Source organism: Oncorhynchus tshawytscha, linkage group LG11 (genome assembly GCF_018296145.1).
Source record: "Oncorhynchus tshawytscha isolate Ot180627B linkage group LG11, Otsh_v2.0, whole genome shotgun sequence".
NCBI lineage: Eukaryota > Metazoa > Chordata > Actinopteri > Salmoniformes > Salmonidae > Oncorhynchus > Oncorhynchus tshawytscha.
This window is the reverse complement of record NC_056439.1, coordinates 44,426,372-44,452,181: the sequence shown is the minus strand read 5'-3', so window position 1 is coordinate 44,452,181 and position 25,810 is coordinate 44,426,372. Positions and strand designations below refer to the sequence as shown.

The 25,810-nt window shown below is 42.2% G+C and overlaps 1 long non-coding RNA gene across 1 annotated transcript in view; it reads right to left on the bottom strand.

Moving 5' to 3' along the window:
* The window catches only part of LOC112262047, a 57,047-nt gene extending 31,613 nt beyond the window's left edge, over window positions 1-25,434 (bottom strand). The window contains exons 1-6 of the long non-coding RNA XR_006084584.1: window positions 25,329-25,434; window positions 8,470-8,673; window positions 8,119-8,278; window positions 6,971-7,044; window positions 2,322-2,378; window positions 2,063-2,142 (exon numbers count right to left, since the gene is read on the bottom strand). This is a non-coding gene — a long non-coding RNA (uncharacterized LOC112262047). The remainder of the gene's footprint in view (window positions 1-2,062; window positions 2,143-2,321; window positions 2,379-6,970; window positions 7,045-8,118; window positions 8,279-8,469; window positions 8,674-25,328) is intronic.
* Between the last annotated feature and the right edge of the window lie 376 nt (window positions 25,435-25,810).

The window sequence follows — 25,810 nt, the reverse complement described above, 5'->3', positions numbered from 1 at the left end:
CATCAGTATTGGTCTTCTTCTGGTTTGTGCAGGTAAATATGTGGACCTTCTTTTGTGAGGTAAAATGTAAGGCATATACTGTAGATAGCAACTAAATAGGCCCAATGAAATGTAACTAAATAGGTCTTGTCATGACTTGCCCTCCTGGATGGAGATCAAAGGTTCTGGCTAACCAAAGGTTTCAAGACCCCCCTTCTCCTGGGGGAGTTGGCCGGTTTTATGGCGGCAGTGAAAACCTTGCAGGAACTGTCTCTCCCACTCTGCAGAAATGGAAGTTAAAAATCCCTTTGTTACAGAGAGAGGTTTTGCAGTACTGTAACATCAAAAGGTTAGACATTAAAAAAATATTTCTCACGTAAATAATGAGGGTCAGGAGGGACTTAAAGAACAATCATGTCAAATCAGTTGTTGTTTTGTGATCTTATTAGGGACGGTACAACCAGATAACGGTAACTCTACAAATGTATACGTCCAAGTTATCAGATTTACAGCTACATTTTGTGGAACATATATGATTTAATATGAAACTATTTGTGAGAAGATTAAATATGATTTTTGCCTTCTAAATGAAACTGGCTCTCATGAGGACCGCCAGAAGAAAGGAAGACCCAGAGTTACCTCTGCTGCAGAGGATAAGTTCATTAGAGTTACAAGCCTTAGAAATGACATCCCAAATAAATGCTTCCGAGTTCAAGTAACAGACACATTTTAACATCAACTGTTCAGAGGAGACTGCGTAAATCAGGCCTTCATGGTCAAATTACTGCAAAGCAGTGGTGTAAAGTACTTCTTAAATATTTTGGGGAGGTATCTGTAATTTACTTTCTTAATTATATTTTTGGCAACTTTTACTTCACTACATCCGAAAGAAAATAAATACTTTTTACTCCATATACATTTTCCCTGACACCCAAAGTACTCGTTACATTTTAACAGGAAAATTGTCCAATTCACACACTCGTCAAGAGAACATCTCTGGTCATCCCTACTGCATCTGATCTGGCAAACTCACTAAACACAAATGCTTCATTTGTAAATTATGTCTGAGTGTTGGACTGTGCCCTTGGCTATCCGTCGATATAAAAAAATATTGAAAAAATTGTGCAGTCTGGTTTGCTTAATATAAGGAATTTGAAATTATTTATACTTTTGATACTTAACTCTTGGGGCTGGGTGTCCCGCTAGCGGGATTGAAGCCGACAACATCCGGTGAAATTGGAGGGTGCGCAATTCAAATAAATAGTCATAATATTAAACATTCATGAACATACAAGTGTCTTATATCATTTAAAATCTTAACTTCTTGTTAATCCAACTGCGTTTTCAGGCTTTACGGCGAAAGCATACCATGCGATTACCTGAGGATAGCGCCCCACATCAACATCACAAATAACGATAAAATAAATCACTTACCTTTGAACATCTTCCTCTGTTTGCAATCCCAAGGGTCCCAGCTACAACATGAATGGTCGTTTTGTTCAAAAAAATCATTCTTTATATCCCAAAAGGTCTGTTTAGTTGGCGCCATTGATTTCACTAATCCACTCATTCAACATGTAGACAAAGGAGTCCAAAAAGCTACCGGTAAACTTGATCCAAACAAGTCAAACAACGTTTCTAATCAATCCTCAGGTCGTCTAAAATGTAAATAAACTATAATATTTCACATGGAAAGTACTATGTTCTATAGGAGAGGAAAATTCGTAAGCACGCGCCTTCTCCCTCGCACGCTGAAAGACTGATTTGGTCCATGTGCTCTCCCAACAGAAACTCCAAATACTTGTTCATTTTTTCAAAAAAGAAGCCTGAAACCTTGAAAAAAGACTGACATCTAGTGGAAGCCATAGGAATTGCAATTTGGGTAACGGACATAAGGGTTTCCAATAGAGGTCGACCGATCATGATTTTCAACGCCAATACCGATTATTGGAGGACCAAAAAAGCTGATACCGATTGTTCTGTTACTGTTACTCAGTAGCAGGTTGAATATTCTAATAGGAAGTTGCAGAAATGTGTACACTTTCTGCTAGTTCATAACATTTTGACCATAGCATACTATTACCATGCGCTTTTCCGGCTGTACTTCCACTACTTCCTGGTCATCAAGGTCAACCTCTTGGCATTGCCCATGGATTTCCCAAACTGTGAAGAAAAATGTATACGTCACTCAAGTGATGGGTACTTCACTTGTATGGTTCTGAAACCAAAGGTGAACTTGGAGATGATTTAGGCCTCCCACCCACAGTTCCCCTTGCACCCTATCCCAATGTATGTCCTGAATATATAGTAGTTACTACTTGAGTTAATAAATAAAATCTCACCTGAACAAGCCAGCAGACTGAAGGCAAGGAGGACCAGAGATATCTTCATGATTTGTGCTGGTAGAGATGTGAAGAGTAAAAGTCATGTTGGGGTCTGGTAAAGTGACTTAGGAATCAGACAAGCCCCTTTTTATATAGAAGCCCCTTTAGCCACAGCTCCCTGTACAAACCCCACCTACGATCTATTGATAGTACATCTCACATTAACCAGAAGACACAAACCTTACAAGTCAACCGGATATTACGTGGAAGGACAACATTTTCTTGTGGTTTAGACCAACAGTACATACTGATGAAGAGTAATCTTCATAATCACCTTTTTCCATCTCGACACAGTCTGATTTTCATTGTAATTGAATATTAGTCAATTACCGATTAAGAAATGTGTTCTGTGTTGGAAAGAGCAGGTGTTCTTAATTTTTTGTATAATCAGTGTATGTTTCCAGCAGAATACACCACACTGACATATGGATTAAAACTTGTTCAGCTAGTTTACAAGTGATACATTTAGGGCTATATTTACTAAGCTAACATATGGAGTTGTTTTAAGATAGTAAAAACATGGACCATTTAGCTATTTTAATTTGTATTTTAAGACACCTGTAGGTATATATATATAAGAAATTGACTAATTAAAAAGGCAGACTAACTAAACAGAGCACAGAGATATATACACACAAAATCTTTCCCTCAGCCATTACATGCGGAAATTGACTCTTAAGGGTTTAATAAAGAAATCACACCACATTCCATATGGATAAAAACTTGAGGCAATCCATTCCAGTGATACTGACAATAAGTCAAACACCACTGAGGATGATTGTATTAATTAACACAAGTTTTTGGGGGGAGAAATGAACAAGACCAGAAAAGCTTAAATGATGCTTTCAGTAAGCTTCAAATAAATACAAAATGTAATGTAAAGCTAAGATATTGCAGAATATTCCTCAAATAAACAGTAAACCATATGTAGCCAATGACGATCATTATTGAATTTGGTAATATGGTTATTGTACGTTTGTTTTATATCTTGGCTAATCAAATTTCGCTACATGGATTAAAAAGTACAGTGAATTCTAATCTAAGTGAAAGTAAAGAAGGATCAGTCCCTCCAGGATTCCGTGATTCCACACATTATGCGAGGAACTGTAATTTGACCAATCACCACACAATTTTTGCTAGCTAAAGATTGTAACACCAGATAATTTCTCCCAATCAATGAGAGAAGATTTCAAAAATACAAGATGGCGGTGTACACCTTGTTGGATTCATTCATGGAGCAGAACATAGATTTGGATAGGGGGTCGGGCATAGCAAGTTATGAGACCAGGCATTTTCTTTTGTTCTCTCTCTTACATCCAGAACAAGTGTGTTACTTAACTGTTAAATCAGAGATACAACTCAGCCACTGCTCACACCAAGTTGGGGGGCAACATTGTTTCACATACAAAAACTTAGAAAGTATAGTGCATTCGTTAAGTATTCAGACCCTTTGACTTTTTCCACATTGTTACATTACTCTCACGGCTGTTGAAGGATGAGGACCAAGGTGCAGCGTAGTGGGCGTACATTATCTTTATTTTAAGCAAAATGACGCCAAACAAAACAATAAACACTACAACAACATACCGTGAAGCTCACAAGCAAAGTGCTCTAAACAGAGACAACCTCCCACACACACACAGGTGGGAAAAGGGTACCTAAGTATGGTTCCCAATCAGAGACAACGATAGACAGCTGTCCCTGATTGAGAACCATACCCGGCCAAACACAAAGAAATAGAAAACATAGAACACAAAACGTAAAATGCCCACCCCAACTCACTCCCTGACCGAATCAAAACAGAGACATAAAAAAGATCTAAGGTCAGGGCGTGACAGTACCCCACCCCCCCAAAGGTGCAGACTCCGGCCGCAAAACCTAAACCTATAGGGGAGGGTCTGGGTGGGCATCTATCCGTGGTGGCAGCTTTGGTGAGGGACTTGGACCCCGGTCCACCTCAGGCTTGGCCCACTTAGGTAGTGCCTCTCGAGCGGGGACCATCGCCCCCGACCCCGGACTGGGCACCCTCGCCGCCGGCCCCGGACTGGAGGGAGACTCTGGCAGCTCCGGACAGGAGGGAGACCCTGGCACAGGACTTACCAGGCCTTCTCTAGCCCGGCACGTGCGGGGAGCTGGAACAGGCCGCACTGGGTTCTACTGGCGAACTGGGGAAACCTTGCTTAGAGCCGGCGCAGGATATCCTGGCCCAAGGAGACGCACTGGAGGTCTGGAGAGCAGGGCTGGCACAATCCGTCCTGGCTGGATCCTCACCCTAGCCCGGCAGATGCGGGGAGCAGGGATGTAGCTCACCGGGCTAAGAACGCACACAGGAGATACCGTGTGCTCTACTGCATAACACGGTGCCTGACCAGTACGACGCCCGCCACGGTAAGCACAGGGAGTTGGCTCAGGTCTCCAACTTGACTCTGTCACACTCCCCGTGTGCCCCCCAAACATTTTTGGGTTGGGGCTGCCTCTCGGGCTTCCTTGCCAGCCGTGTTCCCTCGTAATGTTGCCACTCAGCCTTAGCTGCCTCTAGTTCCTCCTGTGGATGGCGATACTCCCCAGCCTGCCTCCAGGGTCCCTTGCCATCCAAGATCTCATCCCATGTCCAGGAGTCCATTACACCACGCTGCTTGGTCCTTTGGTGGTTGGGAGGTTCTCTCACGGCTGTTGAAGGATGAGGACCATGGTGCAAGCGTGGTGAGCGTACATTTTCTTTATTTTAAGCAAAATGTCACCAAACAAAACAATAAACACTTCATTAAAAAAAATGCAGGAGTGGCTTCAGGACAAGTCTCTGAATGTCCTTGAGTGGCCCAGCCCAGAGCTTGAGAGGATCTGCAGAGAAGAATAGGAGAAACTCCCCAAATACAGGTGTGCGCCGAGCTTGTAGCGTCATACCCAAGACTCAAGGCTGTAATCGCTGCCAAAGAAGCTGAATACTTATGTAAATTTTTTTTTACAAATTTTTAAATTAAATTTATGCATTTGCAAAAAAAAAATCCTAAAACCTGTTTTTGCTTAATTATTATGTGGTAAACGTCTGACAAAAATGAGTTATTAAATTTTAGAATAAGGCTGTAACATAAAAATGTGGAGAAAGTGAAGGGGTCTGAATACTTTCCAAATGAACTGTATAACCGCACCCACAAAGACACACTGAAGTAGATATATCTGCATAATGCATAATATTAATATAACATAATATAATATAAATGCCTGAGATCACTCTGCAACCTGTCATCAAAAGATACACCTTGTGAATTCCACTTTTCTAACTCTCAACAAATCAAATCAAATCTTATTGGTCACATATACATGGTTAGCAGATGTTAATACGAGTGTAGCGAAATGCTTGTGATTCTAGTTCCGACCGTGCAGTAATATCTAACAAGTAATCTAACAATTTCACAACAACTACCTTATACAACAGTAGGACCATGATTGAGGTCTTAAGAGTACAGGTCTACTAGTCAAATAAAATACAAAAATGCTGTAAAGCCAACTGGGAAGGGTTGCAGTTTTAGGAAGACTCAAATTAAACATACATAGGTTTATGTAGTGTAATGTTTATATATCTGCTTCTGAGAGGATTCTAGCTAGACTTGAGTATAACCACATGCATGTCTTAGTCTGGCTTGCCTCAAACCAAAAGGTTAGACACAGCAGCTGTGGGTAGAGACTACATGTCCAATGATTTGCTCATGCTGCACTCTCTGTAAAGTATTTCAGTATGAACGCATGCATCATGATTCAAACTGTGAAAAGGTTTGTACATGTTTAAAAAAAAATGTCCCCAACCGTAATAGTGTGGTTAGCAGCACAATGGGTATGCTTAAATAATTAACAAGGTCACAGTAGCACCATCCACAAGTTGCACTAACAGAAACCATTTAGTAATTGCTTTTTAGAAATTGGAAATTGCAATAAATGGTGATGAAATTAGTTATCCTAACCATAATTGGCTTGGCCCAATCTCTGAGTGATATAGTGATACATTAAGGTGATAACACTGATGTGCGACTAGGAACTTTACCACAGTATCTTGAAGCTCACCCAACACCCTCCTTTGTAGAAATATTAAACAGTGAGAAGAAGGCCTGTCAGGAAACCAAAGTGTGAAGCTGTGTTTATTTAAAACTCACAACCAGTTGGGTGTGAACATTGTTTCACTGGCAAGACTCATGATGCTCCACCCCCAGTGTTGTGTCAGAGATACAGTGGCTGTGGGAAGAGACTAGGGGGAACATGACAGATCAAAGCGATTTAATCATTTCTCAGCTTGACCATTTCTTCAGTCAATCAGCAAATGTTGGGAGGTTGCATGGACGTTCAGATAGGTCAAAAGTCACTGGGTGGAGAGGAGGCTGTGGAGTCCCGCTGAGGTCCCTGCCTGTTTCTCTCACAGGTCCACATACACCACGGAGAGACAGACAGGCCAACACCTGGACAGCAGGACACACTGAACTTACAGAGCTCAGTACTGGACAGTCAGGTCACACGATCCAGAGGTAGTGTACAGGGCAGACACTTGGAAAAGACCCAGGCAGCTAAATATAGAAGGACAAGGGTGATATACATTGAGAGAAACCACAAACACACACCTGGCGAGGGTGGCCACTCTGCCGTCCATCAGTTGATTTCCTGCAAGACTCAGGTGGGTCAGGGAGCAGTCATCCTGTGGAACACACAAAGAACCAATCAGAACCATGTTCTCTGTGACTCCTTTTCCATTTTCAGCAAGGGACCAATCAAATCCCAGATATCATGGTATGCCCTTGACCAGGCTGTTGGTACTATGTCTATCACCCAATATGTCAGTGTTGAGTTCAGCCTCCAGCTTAAACATTACTAGTTGACATGAATCCTACTTACAGGGGGACCATCACTACATTTGTTCCTCTATTGAAGACCATCTTGCCATAGCTCTCCATTAAGTCAAATGGTGTACACACTTTAATATACAACCAATGTATTCTAACTACTATATCAGCACATGCTTCTTAGCTTGAATACCAAAGGCAAAGTTGTGCAGCAGATAAGTATATGACATACTTCCTTTTCAACATGAGGTGCCTGCCTCAGATCTGTGGTTTAGGTTTACTGGTTAGCAGACCACAGAAAACAGGCGCTTTTTGTCACCTGCCTACACACAATACCCCATAATGTAAAAATTAAATAAGACCATCATGCCATAGCTCTCCATTATGTCAAATGGTGTACACACTTTAATATACAACCATTGTATCCTACCATATCAGCACATGCTTCTTAGCTTGAATACCAAAGGCAAAGTTGTGCAGCAGATAAGTGTATGACAAACTTCCTTTTCAACCTTTGAAATGTTTTCACAACTTGCAAGGCGCCTGCCTCAACCTAAACTACGGGTCTTACTGGTTAGCAGACCACAGATAACAAACACTTTACAGAGAAACAAAAGTTCCATTACCAGAAACCCAACCAGTTATTTCGACAAATTCTGTTGAAAGCTTCTTTATGATTTTACTGATTTATTTATTGTATTTGCAGTCTTCATCATGTCCCTTCCTGAACAAATTTCCTCAACTAAGTAAATATTTACTGATGAGACTGAAGGTTTATGCAGTTATTTAGACAAACAATGTTTAATTCATGTGAAAGTACACAATATAATATTATTTTATTTTAATTTGTGTGTGTGTGTGCATTCGTATTTGTGCATTTGTACGTGTGTGTGTGTGTGTGTGTGTTCATCTGGGAAAGGAGTACTAACGTCAGATGTTTTGAAGGAGGGTGGTCAGCGGTTCCACAGCGGATGGCAGACAGATCGAGTTGAGTGAGACATTGGAGAGGCAGAGTCTTCAGGACCAGCTCAAAGCCCATAGAGCACAGGGCATTATGGGACAGATTCACCAACTTCAGGTGCCCTGTTCCTGTAGGACGATGATATGGCTGATTCTTAGGTCACATTTCAAGAACCACCTCACAAACAGATAGCAATGTATCCATGTGGATAGCAATGTATCCATTCTGTCTCCTATGCTTTTCACCATTTATATAAATGTTCTAATGCTAATAATATGTGTCATATCAATGTAAAAAGGGTATCAATGAACCTGTTTACCTGCCAGTGTGCTGGCCAGTAAGAGGCGGTGTTGCTTTATTCCTGCGAAGGCGCTGGCCCGTAGGAGGCTGTGTAGCTACAAGCAGCAGGGTTTGAAGATGCAGGCCAGCAGGGGGAAGCTGGCCATTAGGGGGCAGGCTGACAGCAGGCAGGACAGGGTCCGTCACCCAGCGGGTTCACACTCCAGTCCAACTTCTCCAGACACTACGAGGGCGGGAGCGGGGGAGAGACAAGATTTTGTGTAAAAGACAGCCTCATATGTCAGACCATTTTCCAACCACAAACACCTAGCCTGGCCTGTCCTGCACACCCACTGCTGCCTGTCAGGCTACTGCAGAAAGTTTGGCGGGGCTGTGACCATCACTGAACAGAGGGTACTGAATCGAGTGCCCCATACGGGGACATAGCACAGAGACTTACAAGTCAGTATCATACAATGCCTTCAGAAAGTATTCACACCCTTTGACTTTTTCCACATTTTGTTGTGTTACATCCTGAATTTAAAATTAAATAAATTGAGCTTTTTGTCACTGGCCTACACACAATAATCAATACCCCATCTAAAAATGAAAATCTGAAATGTCTTGAGTCAATATGTATTTAACCCCTTTGTTATGGCAAGCCTAAATAAGTCCAGGATAAAAATGTGCTTAAAACCTCTTGAAGCAAGGGGGCACTATTTTTATGTTTGGAAAAATAACATTCCCAAAGTTAACGGCCTTTTTCTCAGGACCAGATGCTAGAATATGCATATATTTGACAGCTTAGGATAGAAAACACTCTAAAGTTTCCAAAACTGTCAATATATTGTCTGTGAGTATAACAGAACTGATATTGCAGGCGAAACCCTGAGGAAAATCAAAGCAGGAAGCTGTTTCTATTTTGAAAACTCCATGTTCCATAGCCTGCCATTGCTCCATTTAAAGGGATATCAAACAGATTCCTTTTCCTATCGCTTCCTCAAGGTGTCACCAGTCTTCAGACATAGCTTCAGGCTTTTATTTTGAAAGATGAGCCAGAACGATAACCTTGCTTCAAGTGGTCACATGAGTTTTGCTCACGCAACAGAATTTGGACAGCTATTGTTTTTCCCTCTCCTACTGTGAAAGACATTTGCGGTTGATATATTATCGATTATATATTTTAAAAACAACCTAAGGATTGATTATTAAAAACGTTTGATATGTTTCTGTGGACATTATGGATATTATTTGGAATTTTTGTCTGCGTTGTCGTGACGGCTCTTTCCTGTGGATTTCTGAACATAACGCGACAAACAAACAGAGGTATTTGGATATAAAAATTATCTTTATGGAACAAAAGGAAAAAAATGTGTGTAACTGGGAGTCTCGTGAGTAAAACATCCAAAGATCATCAAAGGTAAACGATTAATTTGATTGCTTTTCTGATTTTCGTGACCTAGCTACTTAATGCTTAGTGTACATAATGTTTTTCTATGCTATGAATAAACTTACACCAACGCTTGGATTGCTTTCGCTGTAAAGCATCATTTCAAAATCTGAGACGACAGGTGGATTAACAAAAGGCTAAGCTGTGTTTTGCAATATTGCACTTGTGATTTCATGAATATGAATATTTTTTAGTAATATTATTTGACTGTGGCGCTATGCTCAAAAATCGGTATTTTTGGACACCGATTTGGCCGATTTCTTCTTTATTTTTTTTATATATATTTTTTTACACCTTTATTTAACTAGGCAAGTCAGTTAAGAACACGTTCTTATTTTCAATGACGGCTTAGGAATGGTGGGTTAACTGCCTTGTTCAGGGGCAGAACGACAGCTCGGGGATTCAATCTTGCAACCTTACAGTTAACTAGTCCAACGCTCTAACCACCTGCCTCTCATTGCACTCCACGAGGAGCAAACCTGTTACGTGAATGCAGTAAGAAGCCAAGGTAAGTTGCTAGCTAGCATTAAACTTCTTATAAAAAACAATCAATCAATCATAATCACTAGTCAACTACACATGGTTTATGATATTACTAGTTTATCTAGCGTGTCCTGCGTTACATATAATCAATGCGGTGCGCATTCGCGGAAAAAGACTGTCGTTGCTCGCTCTGAGACTTGGAGTAGTTGTTCCCCTTGCTCTGCATGGGTAACGCTGCTTCGAGGATGGCTGTTGTCGATGTGTTCCTCGTTCGAGCCCAGGTAGGAGCGAGGAGAGGGACGGAAGCTATACTGTTACACTGGCAATACTAAAGTGCCTATAAGAACATCCAATAGTCAAAGGTATATGGAATACAAATGGTATAGAGATAAATAGTCCTATAAATACTAACTACAACCTAAAACCTCTTACCTTGGAATATTGAAGTCTCATGTTAAACGGAACCACCAGCTTTCATATGTTCTCATGTTCTGAGCAAGGAACTTAAACGTTAGCTTTTTTATATGGCACATATTGCACTTTTACTTTCTTCTCCAACACTTTGTTTTTGCATTATTTAAACCAAATTGAACATGTTTCATTATTTATTTGAGGCTAAATGGATTTTTATTGATGTATTATATTATGTTAAAATAAGTGTTAATTCAGTTGTTGTAATTGTCATTATTACAAATAACAAACAAAAAAATTGACCGATTAATCTGTATCGGCTTTTTTTGGCCCTCCAATAATCAGTATCGGTATCGGCGTTGAAAAATCATAATCGATCGACCTCTAGCATGTATGTACAGTCAGTGTGGGGACGACATCCTCGATACACTTATTGATAAAGCCAGTGACTGATGTGGTGTACTCCTCAATGCCATCGGAAGAATCGCAGAACATATTCCAGTCTGTGCTAGCAAAACAGTCCTGTAGTTTAGCATCTCCTTCATCTGACCACTTTTTTATAGACCGAGTCACTGGTGCTTCCTGTTTTTTCATTTTTTCATGTAAGCAGGAATCAGGAGGATATAATTATGGTCAGATTTGCCAAATGGAGTGTTGCGCATTTAAAATGCTGATAGATATTAGGTAAAACTGATTTAAGTTTCCCATGCATTAAAGTCCCCAGCCACTAGGAGCGACACCTCTGGGTGAGTGGTTTCCTATTTGCTTATTTCCTTATACAGCTGACCGAGTAAGGTCTTAGTGCCAGCATCCGTCTGTGGTGGTAAATAAACAGTCATGAATAAAATAGATAAAAACTCTCTTGGCAAAGAGTGAGGTCTGCAGCTTATCATGAGATACTCTACTTCAGGCAAGCAAAATCTAGAGACTTCCTTAGATTTCATGCACCAGCTGTTGTTTACAAATATACACAGACATCCTCCCTTGTCTGACCAAAGTGTGCCATTTTATCTAGTTGGTACAGGGTATTTCCCGCCAGTTTAATGTTTTCCATGTCGTCATTCAACCACGATTCGGTGAAACACAAAATATTACAGTTTTTTATATCCTGTTGATAGGAGATTTGTAATCGTACATCATCTAATTTATTGTCCAATGAATACAATATATATTTATTTGATATTTTGCTAAGTAGCCACCATTTGCCTTGATGACAGCTTTGCACACTCTTGGCATTCTCTCAACCATCATCATGAGGTAGTTACCTGGAAAGGATATCAATTAACTGGTGTGCCTTGTTAAAAGTTCATTTGTGGAATTTCTTTCCTTCTTAATGCGTTTGAGCCAATCAGTTGTGTTGTGACAAGATTAGGGGTGGTATACAGAAGTTAGCCCTAGCTGGTAAAAGACCAAGAACAGCTCTAATAACCAAAGAGAAATGAAAGTCCCTCATTGCTTTAAGACATGAAGGTCAGTCAATCCGGAAAATGTTAAGAACTTCAAGTGCAGTCGCAAAACTATACAACAAAGGCTATACAACAAAAAAAGTATATCTCTATCTTAAACAGACAGATTTGAATAGGGATTATTTTATTATGTTAATTAGTTTGAAGCCCAGTGCAGTTAAAATCTTGATTTTTCTATATTTTAAATATATTTCCACACTATGATTTGGAATAATACTGTGAAATTGTGAAAAGTAGGCGTGCCGCAGCCTCTCTCGCTTCAGGAACAGAAGAGATTGTTTCCTGACCGGTGGCAGTTCCTATGGAGTGGGGGCTGCTGGGAAATGTAGGCGAGATGGTGCCGACGTAGGTAAGATGGTGCCGACAGGGAGGGTAGCCTCGCTTCTAGTCCTTAGGAAAATATGCAGTATTTTGTTTTTTAATGTGCTATTTCTTACATTGTTAGCACAGAAAATCTTAAGTGTTATTACATACTATTGAAGAACTATTGAATATCAGAGCGACGTCAACTTACCAACATTACACCCAGTAATACGACTTTCCCGAAACAGATCCTTTGTTCACACCACCACCCAGGGCATTTGATCTGATCCCAGAGGCCGACCCAAAACAACAACGCCGCAGAAGAGGTATACCGAGTGTCCTCCTGGTCAGACTTCGGAGGTGTGCACACCACCCACCTCTTTTGAGTATATTACTCGCCAATTTCCAGTCTCTAGATAACAAGGTAGATGAAATTAGGGCAAGGGTTGCTTTCCAGAGAGACATCAGCGATTGTAACATACTCTGTTTCAATGAAACATGGCTCTCTCTGGATTTGTTGTCCGAGTTGGTACAGTCACTGGGATTCTTTATGTGTCGCGCAGACAGAAATCTCTCTGGGAAGAAGAAGGGCGGGGTTATATGCTTCATGATTAACGACATATTATCCGGTGCCGACAGAGATGGCGGCCTCGCTTTGCGTTCCTAGGAAACTATGCTGTATTATGTTTTTTTTAACGTGTTATATCTTACATTGGTACCCCAGGTAATCTTAGGTTTAATTACATACAGTCGGAAGGAACTAAAGGATTTAAGAGCAACGTCAACTCACCATCATTACGACCAGGAATTACGACTTTCCCGAAGTGGATCCTCTGTTTTGCCCACCACCCAGGACAATGGATCGGATCCTAGTCGGCGAACCAAAACAACGACTCCGTAAAAGAGGCAGACGAAGCGGTCTTCTGGACAGGCTCCGGAGACGGGAACATCGCGCACCGCTCCGGAGTATACTACTCGCCAATGTCCAGTCTCTTGACAATAAGGTTGATGAAATCCGAGCAAGGGTAGCATTCCAGAGAGACATAAGAGACTGTAACGTTCTTTGCTTCACGGAAACATGGCTCACTCGAGACAAGCTGTGGGAGTCGGTACAGCCAGCTGGTTTCTTCAAGCATCACGCCGACAGAAACAAGCATCTTTCTGGTAAGAAGAGGGGCGGGGGGGGTGTGCTTTATAATTAACGAGACATGGTGTGATCATAACAACATATAGGAACTCAAGTCCTTCTGTTCTCCTGATTTAGAATTCCTCACAATCAAATGTCGACCACATTATCTACCAAGAGAATTCTCTTCGATTATAATCACAGCCGCATATATTCCCCCCCAAGCAGACACATCGATGGCCCTGAATGAACTTTATTTGACACTATGTAAACTGGAAACCACATATCCTGAGGCTGCATTCATTGTAGCTGGAGATTTTTACAAGTAAATCTGAAAACAAGACTCCCTAAATTCTATCATATCGATTGTGCTACCAGGGCTGGTAAAACCCTGGATCATTGTTATTCTAACTTCCGCAACGCATATAAGGCCCTCCCCCGTCCTCCTTTCGGAAAAGCTGACCACGACTCCATTTTGTTGCTCCCTGCCTATAGACAGAAACTAAAACAGGAAGCCCCCCCGCTGAGGTCTGTTCAACGCTGGACCGAACAATCTGCTTCAAGATTGCTTCGATCACGTGGACTGGGATATGTTCCGCATTGCGTCAAACAACAACATTGACGAATACGCTAATTCGGTGTGCGAGTTCATTAGCAAGTGCATCGGCGATGTCGTACCCAAAGCAACTATTAAAACATTCCCAAACCAGAAATTGATGGCAGCATTTGGGCAAAACTGAAAGTGCGAACCACTGCTTTTAACCAGGGCAAGGTGACCGGAAACATGACCAAATACAAACAGTGTAGCTATTCCCTTCACAAGAGGAATCAAACAAGCTAAGCGTCAGTATAGAGACAAAGTAGAGTCGCAATTCAACGGCTCAGACACAAGAGGTATGTGGCAGGGTCTACAGTCAATCACGGATTACAAAAAGAAAACCAGCCCCGTCGAGGACCAGGATGTCTTGCTCCCAGACAGACTTTGCTCGCTTTGAGGACAATACAGTGCCACTGACATGGCCCGCTACCAAAATCTGCAGACCCTCCTTCACTGCAGCTGATGTGATTAACCCTCGCAAGGCTGCAGGCCCAGACGGCATCCATAGCCGCATCCTCAGAGCATGCGCAGAACAGCTGGCTTGTGTGTTTATGGACATATTCAATCTCTCCCTTTCCCAGTCTGCTGTCCCCACATGCTTCAAGATGGCCACCATTATTGTTCCTGTACCCAAGAAGACAAAGATAACTGAACTAAATGATTATCGCCCTGTAGCACTCACTTCAGTCATCATGAAGTGCTTTGAGAGTAGTCAAGGATCATATCACCTCCACCTTACCTGCCACCCTAGACCCACTTCAATTTGCATACAGCCCCCAATAGGTCTACAGACGATGCAATCGCCATCACACTGCTCACTGCACACTGCCCTATCCCATCTGGACAAGAGGATTACCTATGTAAGAATGCTGTTCATTGACTACAGCTCAGTATTCAACACCATAGTACCCTCCAAGCTCATCATTAAGCTCATCATCAAGCTTGAGGCCCTGGGTCTCAACCCAGCCCTGTGCAATTGAATCCTGGACTTCCTGACGGGCCACCCCCAGGTGGGGAAGGTAGGAAACAACATCTCTACTTTGCTGATCCTCAACACTCGGGCCCCACAAGGGTGCATGCTCAGACCCCTCCTGTACTCCTTGTTCACCCATGACTGCGTGGCCATGCGCTCCTCCAACTCAATCATCAAGTTTGCAGACAACACAACAGTAGTGTGCTTGATTACCAACAATGACGAGACAGCCTACTGGGAGTTGAGGGCACTCGGAGAAAGGTGTCAGGTTAACAACTTCTCCCTCAATGTCAATAAAACAAAGGAGATGATTGTGGACTTCAGGAAACAGCAGAGGAAGCACGCCCCTATCCCCATCGACGGGACAGCAGTGGAGAAGGTGGAAAGTTCCTCGGCTTACACATCACGGACAAACTGAAATGGTCAACTCACACAGACAGTGTGGTGAAGATGGTGCAACAGCAGGAGGCTGAAGAAATTTAGCTTGTCACCTAAAACTCTCACAATCTTTTACAGATGCACAATTGTGAGCATCCTGTTGGGCTGTATCACCGCCTGGTACAACAACTGCAACGCCCACAAATGCAAGGATCTCCAGAGGGTGGTGCGGTCTGCACAACGCATCACAGGGGGCAAACTATCTGCCCTCCAGGACACCGACAGCACCCGATGTCACAGGAAGGCCAAAAAGATCATCAAGGACAACAACCACTGCCTGTTCACCTCGCTATCATCCAGAAGGCGAGGTCAGTACAGGTGCCATCAAAGCTGGGGCCGAGAGACTGAAAAACAGCTTCTATCTCAAGGTCATCAGACTGTTAAACAGACATCACTAACACAGAGAGGCTGCTACCTACATGCAGACTGAAATCATTGGCCACTTTAATAAATGGATCACTAGTCACTTTAATAATGTCACTTTAATAATGTTTACATATCTTGCATTACTCATCTCATATGTATATACTGCATTTTATGCCATCTATTGCATGTTGCCTTTGCCGCTCGGTCATCGCTCATCGATATATTTGTATGTATATGTTCTTATTCCATCCCTTTCCTTAGATTTGTGTATTAGGTAGTTTTTGTGGAATTGTTAGATTACTTGTTAGATATTATTGCAAAACTAGAAGCACAAGCATTTTGCTACACTCGCAATAAGCTGCTAACCATGTGTATGTGACCAATAAAATTTTATTTGTTCATTACTTCAACAAGGAGTAAATCACATCCAGACCTGCTTCTCTTGTCTTAGTACTTTCTCACAGATTCTGTTATAGTCTGAAAGTGTTGAGTCATTGAGAATTGGTTTGATTTTAAACCAATTATATTAATCTCATTCCCAATGTTGTAATTCAACTAGTACCCCAAAGATGATGGAGGCCTCTGTCCCTCTGTGTCTGTGGCGTTGTGGGAGCCGCGCTGTGCCATTAGAGAGCCTCAGTGTGAGATGAGGTGCTACTGCAATCTCCTGGTGGATAAATACCGCCCTCCGGTGGGGTTCAGACGCTCTGAGTTCTCTGTATGAAAGAGCTGACTGTCCGGCAGAGCGGTGAAGGACCCATGAGCAGCACTGAAATGGAGTGTAGAAACATTAACTACACAGTAGAATAGTTAATGTCCTTACAGCAACAGAAGTATATTGTGGCAGATGCATTTTTTTCTGGAAATTAAGCTGATTAAAGACCTCACAAAAGGTGTGTGAGTGAGATGATGTATCCACATGTACCAAATATAAACATCAGTAAAGCTAAATGTGACACATTGAATATACAGCAGGGTTGGGGTCAATTCCATTTTAATTCCAGTTAATTCAGGAAGTACATTGAAATTCCAATTATCTTCAATACTTTTTAATGTGGGGAATTTGGAATTTGGTTAACTTTCTGAATTGACTGGAATTTAAATGGTTTGAACCCCAACCGTGATATACAGGCCTCATATATTCCACCCAGTTTCATTATATTCCACCCACCTTCATTATATACACCATTTTGCACTGTTCTAGTCTTCTTGTGTTGTAGGCCTACACTGAGCAGAAGAAGTATGTTAATTAAGTACCTCTCTGTAGCCCTGGAGGTCCATATATCTGTAGTAAGCACAACACAGGGTACATTGGCCATTCCTTGATAACTTGATCTGTGGATTGCTTATATAGCGCAGGTACTAACTACCTTTTTGCTGAAAGAGGTGAGAAAGGGAAGTTCGTAACCTGGCTTGAGCACGTGCTGAACTAGTTCCCGCCTACGCCTCACAAAAGGACAGTTTGAAATGTGCCAATTCAAGGCACGCTTTGATGACTTCACTGTTGGCAGAGAACTGCTGCTGCTCCTCCAAAACCCCTTATTGGTCACAAATGTGACAAAGTTGTCAGATCTTCAGATGGGTAGATGAAATGGAGTTGATTGAGCTGCAAAAAAATGTGTCTTTGAAGGAGCAGGCTGGTGATTGTGACCCTGTTACTTTCTGGGGAAAGATGGTGCCTACAGCTGATGTCCCTGTTCTCAAGATACTGGCACTATACACATACTGGCTCCACATACTGCTGTGAATCATCCTTCTCCACAATTAACTTTATTTTAAAAAACTCTGGTCACTCTGAGCCTTGCCCTTGCATCAATGAGAAACATTTTTGAGAAACATTTGAACAGTAGTGTATATATATTTGCTCTATCGCCATTCATTTAGAATAGTTGAGTATCTGGAGCATCAGCATTTGTGGGTTTGATTACAGGCTCAAAATGGCCAGAAACAAAGAACTTTCTTCTGAAACTCATCAGTCTATTATTGTTCTGAATTAAGGCTATTCCATGCGAGAAATTGCCATGAAACTGAAGATCTCGTTGAACACTGTGTACTACTCCCTTCACAGAACAGCGCAAACTGGCTCTAAACAGAATAGAAAGAGGAGTGGGAGGCCCCGGTGCACGACTGAGCAAAAGGACAGGTACATTAGTGTCAAGTTTGAGTAACAGACACCTCACAAGTCCTCAACTGGCAGCTTCATTAAATAGTACCTCCAAAACACCAGTCTCAATGTCAACACTGAAGAGGCAACTCCGGGATGCTGGCCTTCTAGGCAGAGTTCCTCTGTCCAGTGTCTTTCCTCTTTTGCCCATATCAGATATGTCTATGTCCTGGGAAATGTTCTTGTTACTTACACCCTCATGCTAATCACATTAGCCAATGTTAGCTCAACCATCTCGTGGGGGGGACACTGATCCGGGAGAGGTTTTAACTCATACTCATATTTGGAGAAAAAACTTCAAAAACCCAGTCTCAAACAAAAAAAAAGAATCCGAAAGGTACAGAACAGCAGGCAGGCTCAGGGCAGGCAGAATGGTCAAAAACCATGAGAACTAGAAAACAGGAACTGACGAGAAACAGGAGTATGGGAAAAAACGCTGGTAGGCTCAACAAGACAAGATGAACTGGCAACAGACAATCAGAAAACACAGGTATAAATGCACAAGGGATAATGGGGAAAATGGGTGACACCTGGAGGGGGGTGGAGACAGTACAGGTGAATCAGATCAGGGTGTGACAACTCCAGCCGATGCTTGGCATTGTGCATGGTAATCTTAGGTTTGTGTGAGGCTGCAGGCCATGGAAACCCATTTCATGAAGCTCCCGACAAACAATTATTATGCTAACGTTGTTTCCAGAGGCAGTTTAAAGCAGGGACTCCATGGCAACAACATCACATGCGATAACGTTTTTACTTCGCACAAGCTGGGACAGGAGTTCCTAAAGAGGAAGCTGACGATGGTAGGAACAGTACGAAAAAACAAGCCAGAGCTCCAACCTCAGTTGTTGAATACACGGAACAGGCCAATCAATTCCTCCCTAATGTCCTACGTGCCAAAAAAAAAGGCAAAAATGTGGTACTCATGAATACGATGCACAGAGATGGGATAATCTGTGGCCAGGAACATAAAAAAACAGAAATCTAAATACACTGCTCAAAAAAATAAAAGGGAACAATTAAACAACACAATGTAACTACAAGTCAATCACACTTATGTGAAATCAAACTGTCCACTTAGGAAGCAACACTGATTGACAATAAATTTCACATGCTGTTGTGCAAATGGAATAGACAACAGGTGGAAATTATAGGAAATTAGCAAGACACCCCCAATAAAGGAGTGGTTCTGCAGGTGGGGACCTAAGACCACTTCTCAGTTCCTATGCTTCCTGGCTGATGTTTTGGTCACTTTTGAATGCTGGCGGTGCTTTCACTCTAGTGGTAGCATGAGACGGAGTCTACAACCCACACAGGTGGCTCAGGTAGTGCAGCTCATCCAGGATGGCACATCAATGCGAGCTATGGCAAGAAGGTTTGCTGTGTCTGTCAGTGTAGTGTCCAGAGCATGGAGGCGCTACCAGAAGACAGGCCAGTACATCAGGAGACGTGGAGGAGGCCGTAGGAGGGCAACAACCCAGCAGCAGGACCGCTACCTCCGCCTTTGTGCAACGAGGAGCAGGAGGAGCACTGCCAGAGCCCTGCAAAATACTCTCCAGCAGGCCACAAATGTGCATGTGTCTGCTCAAACGGTCAGAAACAGACTCCATGAGGGTGGTATGAGGGCCGACGTCCACAGGTGGGGGTTGTGCTTACAGCTAAACACAGTGCAGGACGTTTGGCATTTGCCAGAGAACACAAAGATTGGCAAATTCGCCACTGGCGCCCTGTGCTCTTCACAGATGAAAGCAGGTTCACACTGAGCACGTGACAGACGTGACAGTCTGGAGACGCCGTGGAGAACGTTCTGCTGCCTGCAACATCCTCCAGTGTGGGGTGGCATTTCTTTGGGGGGCCACACAGCCCTCCATGTGCTCGCCAGAGGTAGCCTGACTGCCATTAGGTACCGAGATGAGATCCTCAGACCCCTTGTGAGACCATATGCTGGTGCGGTTGGCCCTGGGTTCCTCCTAATGCAAAACAATGCTAGACCTCATGTGGCTGGAGTGTGTCACCAGTTCCTGCAAGAGGAAGGCATTGATGCTATGGACTGGCCCGCCCGTTCCCCAGACCTGAATCCAATTGAGCACATCTGGGACATCATGTCTCGCTCCATCTACCAACGCCACGTTGCACCACAGACTGTCCAGGAGTCATCAGACCATCCGCCACCTCATCAGGAGCATGCCCAGGCGTTGTAGGGAGGTCATACAGGCACGTGGAGGCCACACACACTACTGAGCCTCATTTTGACTTGTTTTAAGGACATTACATCAAAGTTGGATCAGCCTGTAGTGTGGTTTTCCAATTTTGAGTGTGACTCCAAATCCAGACCTCCATGGGTTGATACATTTGATTTCCATTGATAATTTGTGTGTGATTCTGTTGTCAGCACATTCAACTATGTAAAAAAAAAAGTATTTAATATGAATTTTTCATTCATTCAGATCTAGGATGTGTTATTTTAGTGTTCCCTTTATTTTTTGAGCAGTACCACAAAAGGAGGAGTGGATAATTTTGACAAGCTGGTGACTTGCTACAACTGCAAAAGAAGAACCCTATGCTGGTCACTTGTGATATTCTTCAACATCTTGGACATCTTGGCATACAATGTGTTTGTCATTTGGATGTCGTTGAACCCAGATTGGAATAGAGAGAAGCTCCAGAGAAGACACCTCTTTCTCAAGGAGCTGGGCAAGGCGTAGGCAAGACCTTAAATCAAGAGGCAGCATTATATACCAAGGACCCCAGCTTCTGCAGCAATCATGAGGAAGATTCAGGAGGAGGATGCTGATGCCCCTTCCATCTGAACCACAGAACCAACAACTTCTGGAAGTAAGTGTGATGTTGTTCCATGTGTGTGTGTGTCTGACTCTCCTACCTTGACCTGCTGTAACTATATTTGTGAGTGAGTAAAATTCAGGAACTAAGTTTTCATCATTCTAGATTTCAGCCGGTAGCAACAAGAAGGGCTGCGATGTGTGTGGGCCCAAGTAGGACAGGAAGACACAATACACATGCATCAAGTGCAATAAATACATTTGCAACATGCACACAGTAAAACTCTGTCCCTCATGGTGTGTAGACCAGCCTTCATTTGTTTTCAATGGGGCTCATTTATAATTTACATAAAATACTGTATGTAAAACGTGTCCTTCCAGTTTGTTCAGTTCCAAGCAATAAACATCAGTGATAAACCTTTTTTATTCAAGATAAACATGATTAATTCCACCCATGTCTTGACTATAAATTATTTTGTTGACAAAAATAAATTTAAAAAAAAGTGCTTTTACTGATAAATGTGATCTAGCAGAGGTAAATGGCACATTTTAACCATGTATGCGGTCTATATTGCTTGTAATTGTTATAAGTCAACATCTAAGTACTAATTATTTTTACATAAATTGTTATGGCTGTATTGTTTTAAAAACCCAATAATGTTGTGGGTCCATCAGCCCGCGAAGATTGGGTGAATAACAAAAACATGATCATACAGGAGTTAATTATCTGAAATAAAATAATGGGGGGGGTATTTTCCATACAATCCATTACGTACAATTGCACTAAACATGATTTGAATAATGCAAGATGTTAAATCCCAGCAGTCTTTAAAATTACATTCAGGAGCAAAAAGGTGTATTTGTTTTTAATTCCTAAAAAAAAAAAAAAATTGGAATATAACATTGAATAACAATAACTTAACTAATTAATTCAGTGTAACATTGATGTGGCAACGCTTTTACGCTATTACACGGTCCAAATGTGTACATACAATAGTGTAGTTCACAAATAAAGCTATCCCAGGTAAAATTGGAGCACAACTCATGAGCCCACCTCCTATACTGAGACCTCAGACCTAATCCAGTCCTCACTGAAATAGGGGGAGAGATGTCAATGGAAAAGCTCTCTCTTAAAAACATAGCTAGCTATCTAGCTATATATATATAACATAAAATGCTGTGTAAAATAGCTAAAAGGCTATGAAGTCAAATTAACTGTAAAGCTGTCAGTCACTAGTGGAAACATTTACAACTGCAATTAAGTTACGATATCGATTGAATGTATTTGACCCCAGGTGGCTAGTTACACCCAAGTACCCAATGTGTGTTCTCATTGAAATAGAGTAGGCTGCCTAAATGGGCAGAGAATCAGTTTAATATGAAATTAACTTAAATATGATTAGACTGTAGTTTACTAGTGTTTGTAAATAAATATTGATAATGGAAAAAAGTGGAAGGCGCTCAACCAACGTGAGTTGAAATACAAGAAAAAACTAATTATTGAAAAGGAAAAAAGGCACAACGCACACATAGGTTAGGCTACTAAGGTGAGCGAACGTTGCGCCTTTTCATTATCAATAAATATTGATTACCCATTTATTTGTCTGCCTGCAAATCATGCTCCTAAAAGGTATATTGTATAGGCCTATACAAAACGTTGCAAGTGTCGCTATCATCATTCTTGCTGCTTCCAGGAGCACTGCCAGAGCCCTGCAAAATGACCTCCAGCAGGCCACAAATGTGCATGTGTCTGCTCAAACGGTCAGAAACAGACTCCATGAGGGTGGTATGAGGGCCTGACGTCCACAGGTGGGGGGGGGTTGTGCTTACAGCCCAACACCGTGCAGGACGCTTGGCATTTGCTAGAGAACACCAAGATTGGCAAATTCGCCACTGGCGCCCTGTGCTCTTCACAGATGAAAGCAGGTTCACACTGAGCACGTGACAGACGTGACAGTCTGGAGACGCCATGGAGAACGTTCTGCTGCCTGCAACATCCTCCAGCATGACCGGTTTGGTGGTGGGTCAGTCATGGTGTGGGGTGGCATTTCTTTGGGGGGCCGCACAGCCCTCCATGTGCTCGCCAGAGGTAGCCTGACTGCAATTAGGTTTCCCGAGATGAGATCCTCAGACCCCTTGTGAGACCATATTCTGGTGCGGTTGGCCCTGGGTTCCTCCTAATGCAAGACAATGCTAGACCTCATGTGGCTGGAGTGTGTCAGCAGTTCCTGCAAGAGGAAGGCATTGATGCTATGGACTGGCCCGCCAGTAAATAGCCCACCCATTTTCACCTACCTCATCCCCATACTGTTTTTATTTATTTACTTGCTCTTTTGCACACCAATATCTCTACCTGTACATGACCATCTGATCATTTATCACTCCAGTGTTAATCTGCAAAATTGTAATTATTCGCCTACCTCCTCATGCCTTTTGCACACATTGTATATAGACTCCCCCCTTTGTTTTCTACTGTGTTATTGACTTGTTAATTGTTTATTCCATGTGTAACTCTGTGTTGTCTGCTCACACTGCTATGCTTTATCTTGGCCAGGTCGCAGTTGCAAATGAGAACTTGTTCTCAACTGGCCTACCTGGTTAAATAAAAAAATTTTTTTACAAAAATTCCCCAGACCTGAATCCAATTGAGCACATCTGGGACATCATGTCTCGCTCCATCCACCAACGCCACGTTGCACCAGACTGTCCAGGAGTTGGCGGATGCTTTAGTCCAGGTCTGGGAGGAGATCCCTGAGGAGACCATCCGCCACCTCATCAGGAGCATGCCCAGGCGTTGTAGGGAGGTCATACAGGCACGTGGAGGCCACACACACTACTGAGCCTCATTTTGACTTGTTTTAAGGACATTACATCAAAGTTGGATCAGCCTGTAGTGTGGTTTTCCACTTTAATTTTGAGTGTGACTCCAAATCCAGACCTCCATGGGTTGATCAATTTGATTTCCATTGATAATTTGTGTGTGATTTTGTTGTCAGCACATTCAAATATGTAAAGAAAAAAGTATTTAATAAGAATATTTCATTCATTCAGATCTAGGATGTGTTGTTTTAGTATTTTTTTGAGCAGTGTATATAAAACGCAACATGTAAAGTGTTTGTCACGTTTCATGAGTTGAAATAAAACATCTCAGACATTTTCCATATGCACCAAAAGCTTATTTCTCTCAATGTTTTTGTATACATTTCATTACATCCCTGTTAGTGAGCATTTCTCATTTGCCAAGATATGCCACACCTGTTAGAAGGATATATTATCAAGAAGCTGAATAAACAGAACAATCATTATACAGGTGAACCTTGTGCTGGGGACAATAACCAGCCAATATAAAATGTGCAGTTTTGTCACACAACAATGCCACACATCTCAAGTTGAGGGAGTGTGCAATTGGCATGCTGACTGCAGGAATGTCCACCAAAGCGGTTAATTTCTCTACCATAAACTGCATCTAACATCGTTTTAGAGAATTTAGCAGTGCGTCCAACCGGCCTCACAACCGCAAACCACTTGTAATCATACCAGCCCAGCATCTCCACATCCAGCTTCTTCATCAGCGGGATATTCTGAGACCAGCCACCCGGACAGCTGATGAAACTGAGGAGTATTTATTTTTGTAATAAAACCTTTTTATGGGACAAAACATATTCTAATGGTGGGCCTATGCCCTCCTAGGCCCACCCATGGTTGCATCCCTCCCCAGTCATGTGCAATCCATAGATTAGGGCCTAATTTATTTATTTTAATTGACTGATTTCCTTCTATGAACTGTAACTCAGTAAAATCTTTTAAAATTGTTGCATTTTCCCTTTATATTTTCATATTCTGATTTTTCAGGTAGCTGCAGCACCCTCAGCACCCCTACTTCCCGCTGCTATGGCAGAGGCTGTGTTTGTTTTGGTTCTAGGAAGCTGTTGTGTCCGTCATAACGTTAAACAATCAATTCATTGCAGTCATTCTTGCACCATGCGATCAATTATTAGTTCTAAACATATATGTACAAAATACATGATCATTATCTATTTACCTGCGCGCATGTGATAGACAGTTTGTGGTCGGAGCAAGTCTCTGGAGCCGCTGCGTCGGAAGAGCGTGTATTTTAAGCACTAGCATGTCAAACGATGATTAAAATGAACGAGTCACTCAGAAAAACGAATCATGTCTGTCGTTTCAGTAATCAGAGTAGTTCAAAAATAACGAATCGTTCGCGAAGTGCACATCACTATCATACAATGGCATTAACCAAGCAGACGATCTCCCACACAAACAAGGTAATTACCACATGCCTTAACTGTGTCTTGGAAGTGTAGCCTTAACAGCAAACCTCACCGTCGCTTGAACGTCTACATCAGATGGGATTCAGCTCATGGCATGCAGGCAACTTTCTCTTTCGCTAGGGCTCTTCCGCTTCAACCAACCAGAAGCTGCTGCGTCATTTCTAGTTTGCGATAACCTTTAATTAAAATAAATAATAAAAATCCCTTTCCACCCTGTTAGTTTGTTGTATTTCTCCTACAAGGACACCACATTCAGGATGTGTCCAAATGTATTGAAATCAGGTTAATTTTGAATGTTGAAAATACTTATTTTTAATAAAAGTTGAAAATAAGTGCTTCGCAGTCCAGTTTGGCTCAGTTGGTGGAGCATGGCACTTGCTAGGGTTGTGGGTTTGATTCCCACAAGGGACCAGTATGAAAATGTATGCACTCACTACTCTGGATAAGAGTGTCTGCTAAATGATGTAAATTTAGACATCTATGTTTGGGCCAAATCAAGGCTGGTCCAGACTGGACAAAATCTGAACCAAACAT